Source organism: Pristiophorus japonicus, unplaced genomic scaffold, assembly GCF_044704955.1.
Source record: "Pristiophorus japonicus isolate sPriJap1 unplaced genomic scaffold, sPriJap1.hap1 HAP1_SCAFFOLD_540, whole genome shotgun sequence".
Classification (NCBI taxonomy): Eukaryota; Metazoa; Chordata; class Chondrichthyes; family Pristiophoridae; genus Pristiophorus; species Pristiophorus japonicus.
In genome coordinates, this window is record NW_027254447.1 from 257,531 (window position 1) to 273,714 (window position 16,184).

Sequence of the window (16,184 nt, forward strand, 5' to 3'; positions counted from 1 at the left end):
GTGATGATTTGAATTTGATGCCATCGAGTTACTGACTCACCGACTGGTGGAAATAGTTTTCCTCATTTACCTGATCACATCTTGAACACCTCCCTCAGATCACAAATTAAGTTATTTAGTTATCAGGGACTTGTTACCAATACCTTTCCTGGATACCAAGGCTAGGAGAGACACTCTGGGAAGGTATGGGGAGCTGGGCTTTGTACATGAGAGTAACCTTTGTTCTAATGAAAAGATCCCAGTTTCTCCAATCTCTCCCGATAACTAAAGCCTCTCTTCCCTGGTAACATCTTAGTGAATCTCTGCACCCTCTCCATGGCCTCGTCATCCCTCTGGTGTAAGATGTACAAAAGCTGACAAAATATTCTAACTGCAGCCTAACCAATGATTTGTTCAGGTTTACATATCCTCTGCCCATTTATACACTACACCCTTATGTATAAAACCTAGGATCATGTGCTTTTTTAACCACTTTATCAACATAAAATGGCTAAAATACATTGACTTAAATGTGTATTATAGGAAAGAGAAGTTTAGTCTAAGTTAGAAACTCAAACAATCGATTCACTGCAGACAGGTCACCATGGCAACACTGATAAGACATTCCATTTACTGAACCCATTTGTTGGAATCTGTAATCAGATCAGGGGAAAGAACAGGTTTGTCTGTTAGTAACCACAATATAAGCTTAAACCAGAGTGAGGAATAGAATAGGTTAGATTAGAATGTGTGATGTGTAGATCTATAATTGTGAAACTATAAGAAATAACAACTAACAGCAGGCAGGGTAGTTTAGGGTTAATGAGAAAATTATTGAAGAAAAGTAACCACTGGGAACCAGGGAAAGTGTTCTTGTAAATCACAGATTAGAGAAGTTCCAGCTGTCCTTTCCCAGCTTCCTGCCCAAACCCAGCAGAGAAGACACAGAAGAGTCAATGCCAGAGGTGGATCACTGCAGGGTATAAAAGTGAGGGGAGACTGATGTAAGGGAGCAGTCAGGACTGGAGACACCAGAGATCAAACTCTGGGCACCCGAGGTTCCATCCAGTGGGCTGACCTCGTGTCAGTTACTGTGGACACGCGGGACTTGCATGTTTACTCTGATTGATGGATCAATACAAGATATGGAAGAGGACAGAGAATCTGTTCATCATATATTTCTTAATAAGGTATTAATGTTGCTGATAGTCTCAAACCTACTAATTAATTAAACATGGTATTAGCTACAATCAAAGCAAACATCATGTCAAGATCTGACAGTCACTCCATTCAGCAGGACCTGAATATCATCAGTCTTTGAATGTGGAAGGAGAAATGTTTGTCTGTTCTGTCCATGGCAAAAGATTTCAAACATCAGTGTGACTGGAAAAGCACCGAGACACACACCCGAGTGAGATTGTTCAAGTGTACTGACTGTGGAAAGAGCTTTAACCAGTTATGCAGCCTAACAAAAATGAGGCTTCAACTGATCATCCAATCTGGAGACAAGGACTCCCGTACCACAGGGAAACCGTGGGAATGTGGAAAGGGGTTTAATTACCCATCCCAGCTGGATATTCAGTGACGTATTCACACTGGGGAGAGGCCACTCACTTGGTCCATGTGCAGGAAGGGATTCACTCTGTTATCCAAGCTCCAGACGCACAAGCGAGTTCACACGGGGGAGAGACCGATCACATGCATTGAGTGTGGGAAGGGATGACTTCAATCATCCCATCTTCTGACACACCAACTTATTCACACTGTTGAGACTTCATTTCAATGTTCTGACTGTGAGAAGAGCTTTAAAAGCACAAAGGATCAGCTGACGCACCACGTACTCACACTGAGGAGACCATTCACCTGCAGAGTGTGGGAAAGGATTCACTCAGTCATGCTCTCTGTTCAGACACCAGCGAATTCACACTGAGGAGACCATTCACCTGCTCCATGTGTGGGAAGGGATTCACTCAAACATGCTCTCTGCTGAGACACCAGCGAGTTCACAACTAACTGCAGCATTTTGGATTCTGCTGTTTTTTGCTGCTGTTAATCACATCCTGGACTGAATCATGTTCACTATGGAAATCATGCTTTATTTCTGCTGATATTAATAACCCCTATAACTGGGCTTGAGTTTAATATTCTGTTTAAATATTAAATAAATCAGCTTTTTTTCAAACCGTGTGTTGAATATTTGATTTCTCCATGATAAGAGACTAATTGATGTTCTGTTACCCACTGTTCCATTTGTGGACCTTTTCTTACTCTAGATTATTTCAGTTGTCATCTAGTTCTCATTCTACCACATCAAATCCCAAGCTTGTTGTGGGTGTGAGACTGAACTGTAGTGTCTCACTTTACACTCCTCTGAAGTTCTGTTGATCTATCCTTTATAGACCTATCTTGCATAAGATTTTAAATCTGTTATTTTCTGTACCATTTAACCCTTTTTGGATCTGAGTTTTTTTTAAACTCCTCCACACATATTGCATGCGAGACCCTTTGAAATGTTCTGATCTTTGTAACTCTCATTGCTGATCTGGAATGATTGAATCTCTTGTTACTAACATACCTTGCACTATTTCTTTAATCAAGATCATTGTTTCAAATACTTCCTTTATCAGGTCATTAGATCCTCCATTGACCCATGTCAATAAACCTTGGTTCAGGCTGGGGTTTGGGTGTAGGTTTAGGGTTAGTGGTTGGGGCTATTTGTGGATAGTCAATACGATGTTCGGTTTACGAGTTAGTGATTAAGATTAGAAACCACAATTGACAACACCGTGTTACTAGACGCATCGATTTTAATTTCATTTTTTTTAAACCTCACGCAGACAAGTCACAAAACAGCCTCATGAATTGTTCATTCCAGGAACCTTCTTTCTGACCGAGTCCACTTTCCTCCAATTCTTTCACATCTCGACATTTCCGACAGAAAAAAACATCAGGGACATTAGACTTTGGGATTTTAGGACAAGAACAGTCAGATCCAGATGTTGTGCTGGTTACATCCAATTATTGGCCTGTCTGAAAAGGGCTTCTGACAATAACCTGTCACCAGGCCCCACCAGTCCCCGTCTAATTCCACCGTCACAACTTCGTCCATTACCCATCTTCCGCCCTCACTACAGCTGGATTCACATTCACAACCACAACCATTCCCCATACTGAGGCTCTCCCATTCCCATTTTGTAGTCTCAGTGTAAGTGGTCCCTGGATTTGGTGTCTCTGTGTAAGTGGTCCCTGGATTTGGTGTCTGTGTAAGTGGTCCCTGGATTTGGTGTCTCAGTGTAAGTGGTCCCTGGATTTGGTGTCTCAGTTAAGTGGTCCTGGATTTGGTGTCTCAGTGTTAGTGGTCCCTGGATTTGGTGTCTCAGTGTAAGTGGTCCTAGACAGACTAGAAGGAATCTTTCCCCCAGCCACAATGACGTCACAGAGATTGTCCATGGGGTTTAAATCTCTGGTGGGTTTGTGATTTAACAGCACTTCTTCACTGGGACTGAGGCAAACCCACAGCCCAGCAAAGTGTTTCGCACAGAATGATCCCACACAAATCTATTCCCCACTAACACTGTCCACATTCATTCACCTGAAACAGCCCAGTGCCCGTGGGTAACCACCCAACGTCTGACTTCAGTTAAACACACAATTCAAAACATTGTAAAGAGTAAACAAACCTCATTATAGTTAGCAGAATCTATTCGTGGTCAGTGTACCCCCTCACCCAAGAATAGTCCAGATAAATGGATCATTTTCAGATGGGCAAACTGTAACTTGTGGAGTGCCACAGGGATCAGTGCTGGGAGCTCAACTATTTACACTTTATATTAATGACTTGGATGAAGGGACCGTGTGTAATGTAGCCAAATTTGCTGATGATACAAAGACAGGTGGGAAAGCAAGTTGTGAAGAGGACACAAAGAATCTGCAAAGGGATATAGATAGATTAAGTGAGTGGGCAAAAATTTGGCAACTGGAGTACAATGTAGGAAAATGTGAAGTTATCTACTTTGGTCGGAAGAATAAAAATTATTTTAATGGAGACTACAAAATGCAGCGGTAGAGAGGGATCTGGAGGTCCTTCTACATGAAACACAAAAAGCTCACATGCAGATACAGCAATTAATTCGGAAGGCAAATGGAATGTTCACCTTTATTGCAAGGGGATGGAGTATAAAAGCACGGAAGTCCTGCTACAACTGTATAGGGCATTGGTGAGACCACACCTGCAGTACTGCGTACGGTTTTGGTCTCCTTATTTAAGGAGGGATATACTTGCATTGGAGGCAATTCAGACAAGGTTCACTAGATTGATTCCTGAGATGAAGGGGTTGTCTTATGATGAAATGTTGGGCAGGTTGGGTTTATACTCATTGAAGTTTAGAAGAATGAGAGGTGATCTTATTGAACCATATAAGATTCTGAGCGGGCTTCACAAAATGTTTCCACTCGTAGGGAATCTAGAACTAAGGGGCATAGTTTCAGAGTAAGGGGTCGGATATTTGAAACAGAGATGTGGAGGCTGGGTCATTGAATATATTTAAGATTGAGATAGACATATTTTTGAATGATAGGGGAATCGAGGGTTATGGGGAGCAGGCAGGAAAGTGGAGTTCCCACATTCAGAACATTTAAAAGGTCTCTCATCAGTGTGATCAAGTTGGTCTGTAGTGAGTTGGGATGAACAAGTGAATCTCTTCCCACACACGGAGCAGGTGAATGGTCTTTATTGCGAGCTCGCTGGCATGTCAGCATGCTAGACAATTGAATCACATTCAACATAAGGGGCAGTTGAACAGCCTCTCCCTAGTTTTCAGCGGGATAGTTAATTCTCCGTGGTGTGGGTGTCCTTGTATCTCAGGTTGAACGATCAGTTGAAGCCTCGTCCACACACACAACACGTGTACAGTTTCTCCCGCTGTAAATGGTGCGCTGTTTTTCAGGATGTGTAACTGGTAAAAGCTCCTTCCACAGTCAGTGCACTCGGGTGTGTGTGTCTCGGTGCTTTTCCAGTCACACTGATCTTTGAAATCTTTTCCCACAGACAAACATTTATTCTTCCACATGCAAAGTCTGATGATAGTCAGGTCTTGATGAATCGAGTGACTCGGTCAGAACATGAGGTGATGTTTGGTTTGTGTTTCTCGTTTGCAAATCATCCCGTTCTGATTCTCTGTAAAGGGAGTTTACAAAATACATCACTGTAATTATTAATAGAAATTCAGAACAGACAATTTTAGTTTCTACAGAACATTTTTTACTCTCTTGTTCCCCAAAGCTGTAAATCCCCATCCCACACACTCTCCCTCCTCCCTGTGCTAAACTCCAAACCCATCGCACCATCTCCATCATTTTATCCTCCGCTCCCAGTTTTCTCCCTCCCTCTACTCTGGCTGGATTCAGCTCTACAGTTCCTGTGTGCAGAATGAGAATAAAAGCAATGAACTGATGATTTTCTCTCCTGGACACTGGGCTTATTTTCATGGACCAATAGGGTGATACTGTGTTACCCCAGGGTCACCAGACAAGAATCAGAACAAGGCTTCCTTTCAGGGGCCACTAATATGGGGAGAAACATGTCGTCCAATCAAAGTGACAGAGACCCTGAAGCCCCGCCCACTCTTTGTTCCTGCCCAAAGTACTGCGCAGTCGTAGTGAGCCCCGCCCTGTCCAAGCTGGCGGCCTGTGAGCCTGCTCTCCCGGGCGGTCACTGACAGGGCCCCCACCGGGAGGTAAACACGGGGCCTGTGGGCTCTTATTTGGCACCTCAGGCCCACACCAGGTGTTTATAAAGCTTCTAAACCCACCCACAGGACCAATCCATCCCCTGCACCCACAATCTGATAATTCTTATCCCAAGTAATATCGATACTATCTTGTTTGCTGCTACATTGGCAGAATCCTCTTCTGTAGTGAAGACAGAAGCAATGTACTCATTTAAAACCTCAACCATGCCCTCTGCCTCCACACGAATATCTTCTTTTTAATCCCTAACCATCCCTTGATTAAGGGGACAGATCAGACAGCGGTTCTGAAACAAACACTGCGGCCCGATAAGCCAATCAGCTATTTATGCAGAATGTTAAACCCCAGCCTGGAACAGCAGTTTACAAAAGCCCTGACTGTGAGTCCAGGATAGAGACTCTCAACATTCTCTCCTCCTGGTTCCTGGCCCAGGGAAAGGCCGCGCATGCGCCCTGCTGCCCCCCTGGGGCCTGTCACCGGGAGAAAGCCCCGCAACTGCCGGGGACCCCGCTCGGGGAAAGGCCGGAGCCGCAGGTTCTTGTTCGGGGCCTGAGGCCAGCACCGGGTGTGTGTGAAGCGGATAATGCAGAGTGTTGTCTCTCGGGCCTGGGCCCACACTCGGTGTATGTGAAGCCCGTGGAGTTTATTAACTTGCTCCCTCCCTCCGCCCATCTCTCACCCGCTGTCGCCACTCCACCTCCCGCAGCCCGCACATGCTCAGCTCACACTGCCCGGGTGATTGACGGCAGCTCCCAACCAATGGGAAGAGCGGGGGTGGGACTGGAGGACCGAGCGGGCGGTTGGTCCTCCAACCAATCGGAGTGTGTGAGGGGCGGAGCTTGCAGCTCCCAGTGGGCGGGGCTGAGCCCGGATCTCCCTCACTGTTTGAGCATGCGCGGGCGGGGAAGACATTTTTGCGCACAGATGGACGCGCATGCGCGGTACGTCTCGATGTGTCACAATGGCACCAGACAGACCCGGAGCTTTCCTTTCATCATCATCATAGGCGGTCCCTTCAACCAGGATAACTTGCTTCCACACGAGGTCACAGATGTTTCAATGAAGGACCCGATGTTCCAGTCCTGAACTCCAATTGAGGGGGTGGAAGATGCCTGTGTGTGGATTAACGTGTGCTGAACGTTGCACACCAGCCACCACACGGGCTTGACAGAGCTAGGTCTTGGTCCAGTGGCAAAGGGTAATGATTGATGGATGTTTTTGTGACTGGAAGGATGTTTCCAGTGGGGTTTCGCAAGGCTCAGTACTGGGTCCCTTACTTTTTGTGCTTTATATATCAACGATTTAGATTTGAATATAGGGAGTATGATTAAGAAGTTTGCGGACAACACTAAAATTGGCTGTGTGGTTATAATGAAGAGGAAAGTCATGGGCTGCAGGAGGATATCAATCTACTGGTCAGGTGGGCAGAGCAGTGGCAAATGGAATTTAATTCAGAGAAGTGTGAGGTGATGTACTTTTGGAGGGCTGATAAAGAAAGGGTATCAACATTAAGCGGTAGGCCACTTAATAGTGTAGATGAACAAAAGGACCTTGGAGTGCTTGTCCACAGATTCCTAAAAGTAGGTCAGGCGGATAAGGTGGTTAAGAAGGCATATGGAATACTTGCCTTTATTGGTCGAGGCACAGAATATAAGAGCAGGGAGGTTATGTTTAAATTGTATAATACTTTGATTAGGCCACAGCTGGAGTACTGCGTGCAGTTCTGGTTGCCGTATTATAGGAAGGATGTGATTGCACTAGAGAGGGAGCAGAGGAGATTTACTAGGATGCTGCCTAGAATGGAGAATCTTAGTTATAAGGACAGATTGGATAGGCTGGGTTGGTTTGTTCTCATTAGAACAGAGGAGATTGAGAGCAGACCTCATTGAGGTGTACAAAATATTGAGAGGCCTGGACATAGTGGATAGTAAGGGCCTATTTCCATTGGTGGAGGAGTCTATAACGAGAGGGTAAAGTTTTAAGGTGGTTGGTGGAAGCTTTAGAGGGATTTGAGAGGGGGCTTCTTTACACAGAGGGTTGTGGGGATCTGGAACTCGTTGCCTGGAAGAATGGTGGATGCACAAACCCTCACCACTTTTAAGAGATGGTTGGATAGGCACTTAAAGTGCAGTAACCTGCAGGGTTACGGACCTAGAGCTGGTAATTGGGATTAGACTGGATGACCTTTTGTTGGATGGTGCAGATATAATGGTAAGTACTGCAGGGAATAGAATACTGCCAGGGTGATGATCTGGACTAGTTTCGATCGCCTGGATGGGTCGGAGAGGAATTTTCTCATTTTTTCTCCCTAAATTGGCCTGGATTTTTATCTGGTTTTCACCTCTCCCAGGAGATCACATGGCATTGGGGGTGGAGTTTGGAATGTTTCAGTATAAGAGATAGCGCAGTTGTGTGAGGTGTACTGATTGGGATGGGTACTCTTTGCCTTTCTGTCATTGTTCATAGGTTTATATGTAACCTTTAGGGCTGCTGCCCCACGGCTCTTTGTCGGCTGGCGCGGCCAATTTTGGATCCAACTTGCTTTTTTGCCCTGGATCCCAAGGGCTTTAACCTTCATGACCAGTATACCATGTGGGACCTTATTAAATGCCTTGCTAAAGTCCATATGTACTACATCGTGTGCACTACCCTCATCAACCCTCTTGGTTACCTCCACAAAAAATCCAATCAGCGACAAGGAGAAAGGAAACAAAACAGGCTCTGGCTGGGTGGGGGGTGGGCGGGGGGAGGTGGGAGGGAGCCAAAAATTGGCAGCGGTTACACTGTGAAATTGTTGAACTCGATGTTAAGTCCAGAGGGCTGTAAAGTGCTAAACGAAAGATGAGGTGCTGTTCCTCAAGCTTGCGTTGAGCTTTGTTGGAGACGAAGGATGGAGAGGTCAGAGTGGGAGTGGAGTGGAGAATTAAAGTGACAGGCGACTGGAAGCTCGGTCACACTTGCGGACTGTAAGTTCATTTTGTATGTTGTTTACCCTGTCAAACCCTGTAAGAATTTTGTATGTTTCAATGAAATCACCTCTCATACTTCTGAACTCTAGATAATATAGGCCTAATCCACTCAATCTCTCGTGATCGGACGATCCCCATTTTCAGAGCATCAGTTTGGTGAACCTCTGTTGCACTCCCTCTATGGCAAGTATATCCTTCCTTAAATAAGGAGACCAAAACTGTACACAATACTCCAGGTCCAGTCTCACCAGGGCCCTATATAATTACAGTAAAACATCTTTACTCTTATACTCAAATCCTCTAGTAATAAAGGCCAACATACCATTTGCTTTATTAATTGCTTGCTGTACCTGGGTGTTAACTTTCAGTTATTCATGTACAAGGGGCACCCAGGTCCCTCTGAACACCAACATTTCCCAATCTCCCACCATTTAAAAATACTCTGTTGTTCTGTGTTTCCTACCAAAGTGGATAACATTATATTCCATTTGTCATGTTCTGAACAATATATATCAATGACTTAGACTTAAATGTTGGGGGTATGATTAAGAAGTTTGCAGATGACACTAAAATAGGCTGTGTGGCTGATAATGAAGAAGAAAGCTGCAGACTGCCGGAAGATATCAATGTACTGGTCAGGTGGGAAGAACGGTGTTAAATGGAATTCAATCAGGATAAGTGTGAGGTAATGCATTTGGGGAGGTCTAACAAGGCAAGGGAATATACATTAAATGGCACGACACTCAAAAGTGTAGAGGAACAAAGGGACCTTAGAGTGCAGGACCACAGATACCTGAAGGTAGCAGGCCAGGTAGATATGGTGGTTAAGAAGGCATATGGAATACTTACCTTTATAAGTCATGGCATTGAATACAAGAGCAGGGAGGATCGCTTCTCGGCCTTTTGGCTAAGATCATGCGTAACTGACCTGACAGGGGAGTAACCACCATAACCCCAAGGTGGTTCTCCCTGGATCAGGAAGGTATATGCTTGCTTTTTTTGGAAATAGGAGGTGGATGGGGTGGCTTGACCCATCCACCTCCACGGAGGTGTGTGGGGGGCCTGACCCATCCACCTCCATGGCACGAACCTGGTATTGCAGTACTTCCAGGAACGGTGCAGTGGCTCTAGGCCTTTTGGCTAAGAGCATTGGCGCAGAGTGATCCTTGATATGTGCAAGGTGACCTCTGGTGTTTGTGATTTGACAAAGAATTGGAACGATTGGCTACGAATTTCAAAAAAAAAAGGGAGGTATGCTTGAACTGTACAAAACACTGGTTAGGCTGCAGCTGGAGTACTGCGTGTAGTTCTTGTCACCATATTACAGGAAAGATGTGAGTGCACTGGAAAGGGTGTGAAGAAGATTTACAAGAATGTTGCCTGGACTGGAAAATTTTGGCTATGAGGAAATATTGGAGGTGATGGGTCTGTTTTCTTTGGAACAGAGGAGGCTGAGGGGAGACCTGATTGAGGTTTATAAAATTATCTGGAGCCTGGATAGAGTGGATAGGAAGGACATGTTTTCCTTGGCAGAGGTGGTCAACAACCAGGGGACATAGATTTAAAGTAATTGGTATGAGGTTTAGAGGAAATATGAGGGGAAATTGATTTGCCCAGAGGGTGGTGGGGCTCTGGAACTCACTGCCTGAAAGGGTGGTAGAGGCAGGAACACTCACCACATTTAAAAAATACTTCGATGTGCACTTAAACATTTCCTAACATAGATGAGACTGCACATAGGGAGGTTAAAGTAACAGTGACCTCAGTCTTTATTAAGACACTCCAGAGTGAGGAACAGGCCTTAGGGGCCGGCTTATATACAGTGCTCAAATGTCTGTTCTGGTGTGTTGGCTGTGCCCTCGCTGGGCTGGCGTGTTGTTGGCCCTGCACGGCTGCTGGGTGAGCCTGGCCTTGCTGGGCTGTTGGGCATGATGGATCCAATTTCCTGGTCCGGGGTGGTGTCGTTGATCCTTTGGGTGTGTGTTGTGGGCTCGAAAAAGGTGTGCCTGCTGTGGGCTGTTCAGAGCAGTCTGTGAACCGCAGCCTCGTTTGGTCCAAGTGCTTTCTGCAAATTTATCCATTGTCTAAGTTGACTACAAACACCCTGCTCCCTTCTTTGGCTATCACTGTGCCCGCGATCCACTTGGGACCATGTCCATAGTTTAGCACATACACAGGGTCATTTAGATCAATTTCCCGTGACACAATGGCGTGACCATCGTTTATATTTTGTTGCTGCCGCCTGCTCTCTACCTGATCATGCAGGTTGGGGTGAACCAGCGAGAGTCTGGTTTTAAGTATCCTTTTCATGAGTAGCTCAGCTGGGGGCACCCCCGTGAGCGAGTGGGGTCTCGTGCGGTAGCTGAGCAGTACTTGGGACAGGCGGGTTTGGAGTGAGCCTTCTGTGACTCGTTTAAGGCTCTGTTTGATTGTTTGTACTGCCCGCTCTGCCTGCCCATTGGAGGCTGGTTTAAACAGGGCCGAGGTGACATGTTTGATCCCATTGCAGGTCATGAATTCTTTAAATTCGGCACTGGTGAAACATGGCCCATTGTAACTGACCAGTATGTCAGGCAGGCTGTGAATGGCAAACATGGCCCTCAGGCTTTCAATGGTGGCGGTGGCAGTGCTTCCCGACATTATTTCACATTCAATCCATTTTAAAAAGCATCCACCACCACCAGGAACGTTTTACCGAGAAACGGGCCCGCATAGTCGACATGGATCCTCGACCATGGCCTGGAGGGTCAGGACCACAAACTTAGTGGTGCCTCTCTTGGCACGTTGTTCAACTGAGCACACATGCGGCATTGCCGTACACAGTTCTCTAAGTCAGAGTCGATACCGGGCCACCACACGTGGGATCTGGCTATCGCTTTCATTATTACTATATCCGGGTGTGTGCTGTGGAGATCCGAGATGAACGTCTCCCTGCCCTTTTTGGGTAGCACTTCGCGGTTACCCCACAACAGGCAGTCTGCCTGAATGGGCAGCTTGTCCTTTCATTGCTGGAATGGCTTGATTAGCTCTTGCATTTCAATGGGGATGCTGGCCCAGCTCCCATGCAGTACACAGTTTTTTGACTAGGGACAGCAGAGGATCTTGGCTGGTCCAAGTCCTAATCTGACGGGCCGTGACAGGTGATTCATCATTTTCAAACGCTTCCATGACCATCAACAAGTCTGCGGGCTGTGCCACCATCAACAAGTTTGCAGGTTGCGCCATTTCCACCCCCATGGTGGACAATGGTAGCCAACCGAGAGCATCTGCACAGTTCTCGATGCCTAGCCTGTGGCGGATGGTATAGTTATACGCTGATAGCGTGAGTGCCCACCTTTGTATATGGGCTGAGGCATTAGTATTTATCTTCTTGTTTTCAGCGAACAGGGATATGAGGGGCTTGTGATTGGTTTCCAGCTCAAATTTGAGGCCAAACAGCCACTGATGCATTTTCTTTACCTCGAACCCACACGCTAATTCCTCTTTCTCAATCATGCTGTAGGCCCTCTCGGCCTTAGACAAGCTCCTGGAGGCATAGGCGACTGGTTGCAATTTGCCCGCAATGTTAGCTTGTTGTAATACACACCCAACTCCGTATGATGACCCATCACATGCTAGCACAAGTCTTTTACACGGGTTATACAGTACAAGCAGCTTGTTGGAGCATAAAATGTTTCTGGCTTTCTCAAAAGCAATTACTTGTTTTTTTCCCCATACCCAATTCTCACCTTTATGCAATAACACATGTAGAGGGTCTAAGAGGATGCTTAACACCGGTAGGAAGTTACCAAAATAGTTGAGGAGTCCCAGGAATGACCGCAGCTCCGTGATGTTCTGATAGCCTCTGTCTTGGCGTATGTGGGCCGAATGCCATCCGCCGCGATCTTTCTCCCCAAAAACTCCACTTCTGTTGCCATGAAGATGCATTTTGACCTCTTCAGCTGCAGCCCTACGCGATCCAGTCGCTGGAGGACCTCCTCCAGGTTTTGTAGGTGCTCGACGGTGTCCCGACCCGTGACCAATATTTCGTCCTGAAAAACCACCATGCTTGGTACCGACTTGAGTAGGCTCTCCATGTTTCTCTGGAAGATCGCTGCAGCCGACCGAATTGTTGACTCTGCCCAATCTTATTATTCTCTAAGTGCATGTTACCATGTTGTTAATCATAGAATCGAGCTTTTCCCTACTACTGATGTCAGGTTAACTGCTCTGTAGTTCCCCGCTTTCTCTCTTCCCTCCTTTCTTAAATAGCTCAGTTACATTTGCTATCTTCCAAACCACAGGAACCATTCTCGACTCTATGGAATTTTGGAAGATGACAACCAATGCATCCACTAGTTCTATAGCTACCCTTTTCAATACCCTAGGATATAGGCTATCAGGTCCAGGGGATTTATCGGCTTCCAGTCCCATTAATTTCTCCAGTACCATTTTTTGATGAATATTAATTTCTTTCAGTTCCTCATTCTCGCTAGACCCTGGGTTCTCCAGTAGATCCAGCAAGTTTTTTGCACCACTTTCCATGAAGACAGACACAAAATATGCATTTAATTTCTCTGCCATTTCCTTGTTCCCATTATAATTTCTCCTGTCTCCTGTAGGGGAAACACATTTACTTTTACTAAACTTTTCCTTTTTACATACCTCTAGAAGCATTTGCAGTCTGTTATTTTGTCTCTCACTAGTTTACTTTCATATTCTATTTTCCCTTTCTTTATCAATTTCCTGGTCCTCCTTTGCTGAATTCCAAAATCTTCCCAATCCTCAGGCTTACTGCTCTTTTTGGCAACATTCTAAGCATCTTTCTGTCATCTAATACTATCTTTAACTTCTCTTGTTGGCCACGGTTGGACCACTATTCCTGTGGGATTTTTGTGCCAAAAAGGAATGTGTGTTTGTTGTAAATTATGTATTAATTCTTCAAGTGATAGCCATTGCTTTTCTACCATCATACCTTTTAATGTAGTTTCCCAATCTACCTTAACCAACTCTCCCCTCATACCTACATAGTTTCCTTTGTTTAGATTTAAGACCCAAGTTTCAGATTTAACTAAATCACTTTCAAACTTAATGTAAAATTCTATCATATTATAGTCACTCTTCCCTAAGGGCTCCTTTACTATAACGTTATTAATTAACCCTTTCTTATTGCACAATACTAGATCTAAAATAACCTGTTCTCTAGTTGGTTCCTCAACATACTGATCTAGAAAACCATCTTGTATACTTTACATGAATTCGTCCTCCACACTATTACTGCAAATTTGGTTTCCCCAGTCTATATGCAGATTAAAGTCCCCCATGATTATTGTATTACCTTTGTTACATGCACCTCTAATTTCCTGATTCATACTGTGCCTTACATTACCACTACGGTTTGGGGGCCTATAAACAATTCCTACCAATGTTTTCTGCCCCTTGCTGTTTCTTAGCTCCACCCAAACTGATTCTACTTCTGGATTTCCCGAGCTAAGATCCTTTCCCTCTACTGTCTTTATCCCATCCTTTATTATCAGGGCTTCCTCTTCTCCTTTTCTATTTTGCCATCTCTTCTAAAAGTTATGTATCCTGAAATATTTAGTTCCCAACCGTGGTCACTTTACAACCACGTCTCCGTAATGGCTATTAGATGAAACCTATTAATTTCTATCTGTTCTACTAATTCAGCTATTCTGTTGAGAATTCTTTGTCCATTAAGATATAGTGCCTTTAGCTTGACTTTCTTCTATTTTTCCTTGATGTCTCCTTAGTCCGTAATGCCTTATTACCTTTGTTACTCTCTCTGTCTCTTCCTGACCCACTCTGCTTATTGTTATCCAAAACTCAGCTTCAGAGCCTTGACATGTCTCTTGTTGCTTTTTCTCTCTATCTAAACCGTGCTGTACTTTCCTGGATCTCCCCACCCAGCCTTCAATAGTTTAAAGCTCTGTTTACTGCCTTAGTTATTCGATTCACCAGGACACTGGTTCCTGCCCAGCTCAAGTGGAACCCATGGCAAGGGAACAGCTCCCTCTTTGCCCAGTGCTGGTGCCAGTGTCTGTAAAGAAAAACCCCTGCCTCCCACACCACTCTTTGAACCATGCATTTACTGTTCTAATCTGCTTATCCCTGTAACAATTAGTGTGGGGTTCAAGTAACAATCCAGAGATTATTACCTTTGAGGTTCAGCTTTTTCATTTGGACCCCAACTCCTCCATCTCTTTCAGCAGAACCTAGTCCTACCTATGTCATTGGTCCCTACATGGTCCACGACAACTGCATCCTCCCTTTCCCACTCCAAGGTCTGACTCTGATCTGCCCCAGGGAGGGGGGCAGTGAGTGATGTCCCTGTGGGGTGCAGTATGTTCAGTGTCTGACCCTGAGCTGCCCCAGGGAGGGGGGCAGTGAGTGATGTCCCTGTGGGGTGCAGTATGTTCAGTGTCTGACCCTGAGCTGCCCCAGGGAGGGGGGCAGTGAGTGATGTCCCTGTGGGGTGCAGTGTGTTCAGTGTCTGACCCTGAGCTGCCCCAGGGAGGGGGGCAGTGAGTGATGTCCCTGTGGGGTGCAGTGTGTTCAGTGTCTGACCCTGAGCTGCCCCAGCGAGGGGGGCAGTGAGTGATGTTCCTGTGGGGTGCAGTATGTTCAGTGTCTGACCCTGAGCTGCCCCAGCGAGGGAGGCAGTGAGTGATGTACCCTGTGGGGTGCAGTATGTTCAGTACCTGACCCTGAGCTGCCCCAGGGAGGGGGGCAGTGTGTGATGTCCCTGTGGGGTGCAGTGTCTGACCCTGAGCTGCTCTCGTTCCTCCTGCTCGAGGGGGCAGTCACGCTCCTCTCAGTCGGAGTTAATTGGAGGGACAGCGTCATCTACTGGACACAGGAGGTATTTCAAGGCACATCATGTCCAGCGCCATCCCAGAGAAATTCAAAGCCAACCTGCAGATTCCATTAATTTTATCAATTGTTTAACAAAGTTTAGCTCAATTTGTTGCAGCTTTCAGTACTTGAAGAAATCCCTTTAAAGAGTGAAGTATAGATGTCTCCACAAGATCCTGCAAATCCCCTGGGAGGACAGGCGCTCCAACAGCGATGTCCTCGACCAGCTAACATCCCCAGTATTGAAGCACTGACCACACTCGATCAGCTTCGCTGGGCAGGCCACATAGTACACATGCCAGATACGAGACTCCCTAAGCAAATGCTTTATGCGGAGCTCCTCCATGGTAAACGAGCCAAAGGAGGACAGCGGAAACATTATAAGGACACCCTCAAAGCCTCGTTGTTAAAGTGCGACATCACCACTGACACCTGGGAGACCCCGGCGGCAGACCGCCTGAGGTGGAGAAAGTACATCCAGGAGGACGTTGAGCTCTTCGAGTCTAGATTCCATGGAACATTTTTTCCTCTCTTGTTACATAGAAAGATAGAAAATAGGTGCAGGAGTAGGCCATTCGGCCCTTCGAGCCTGCACCACTATTCAATAAGATCATGGCTGATCATTCACCTCAGTAC

At 45.8% G+C, this 16,184-nt stretch overlaps 1 protein-coding gene, 1 long non-coding RNA gene and 1 pseudogene across 2 annotated transcripts in view; 2 read left to right on the top strand and 1 right to left on the bottom strand.

Moving 5' to 3' along the window:
• The window catches only part of LOC139254459 (zinc finger protein 239-like), a 131,612-nt gene that overhangs the window by 16,862 nt on the left and 98,566 nt on the right, over nt 1–16,184 (top strand). The window lies entirely within an intron of this gene.
• LOC139254465 (uncharacterized) lies at nt 4,694–6,472 on the bottom strand. Its single transcript, XR_011592015.1, has 2 exons — nt 6,407–6,472; nt 4,694–5,155 (listed from the first exon to the last, which is right to left on the bottom strand). It is a non-coding gene; the product is annotated as an uncharacterized lncRNA (long non-coding RNA).
• LOC139254466 (U2 spliceosomal RNA) lies at nt 9,584–9,823 on the top strand (annotated as a pseudogene).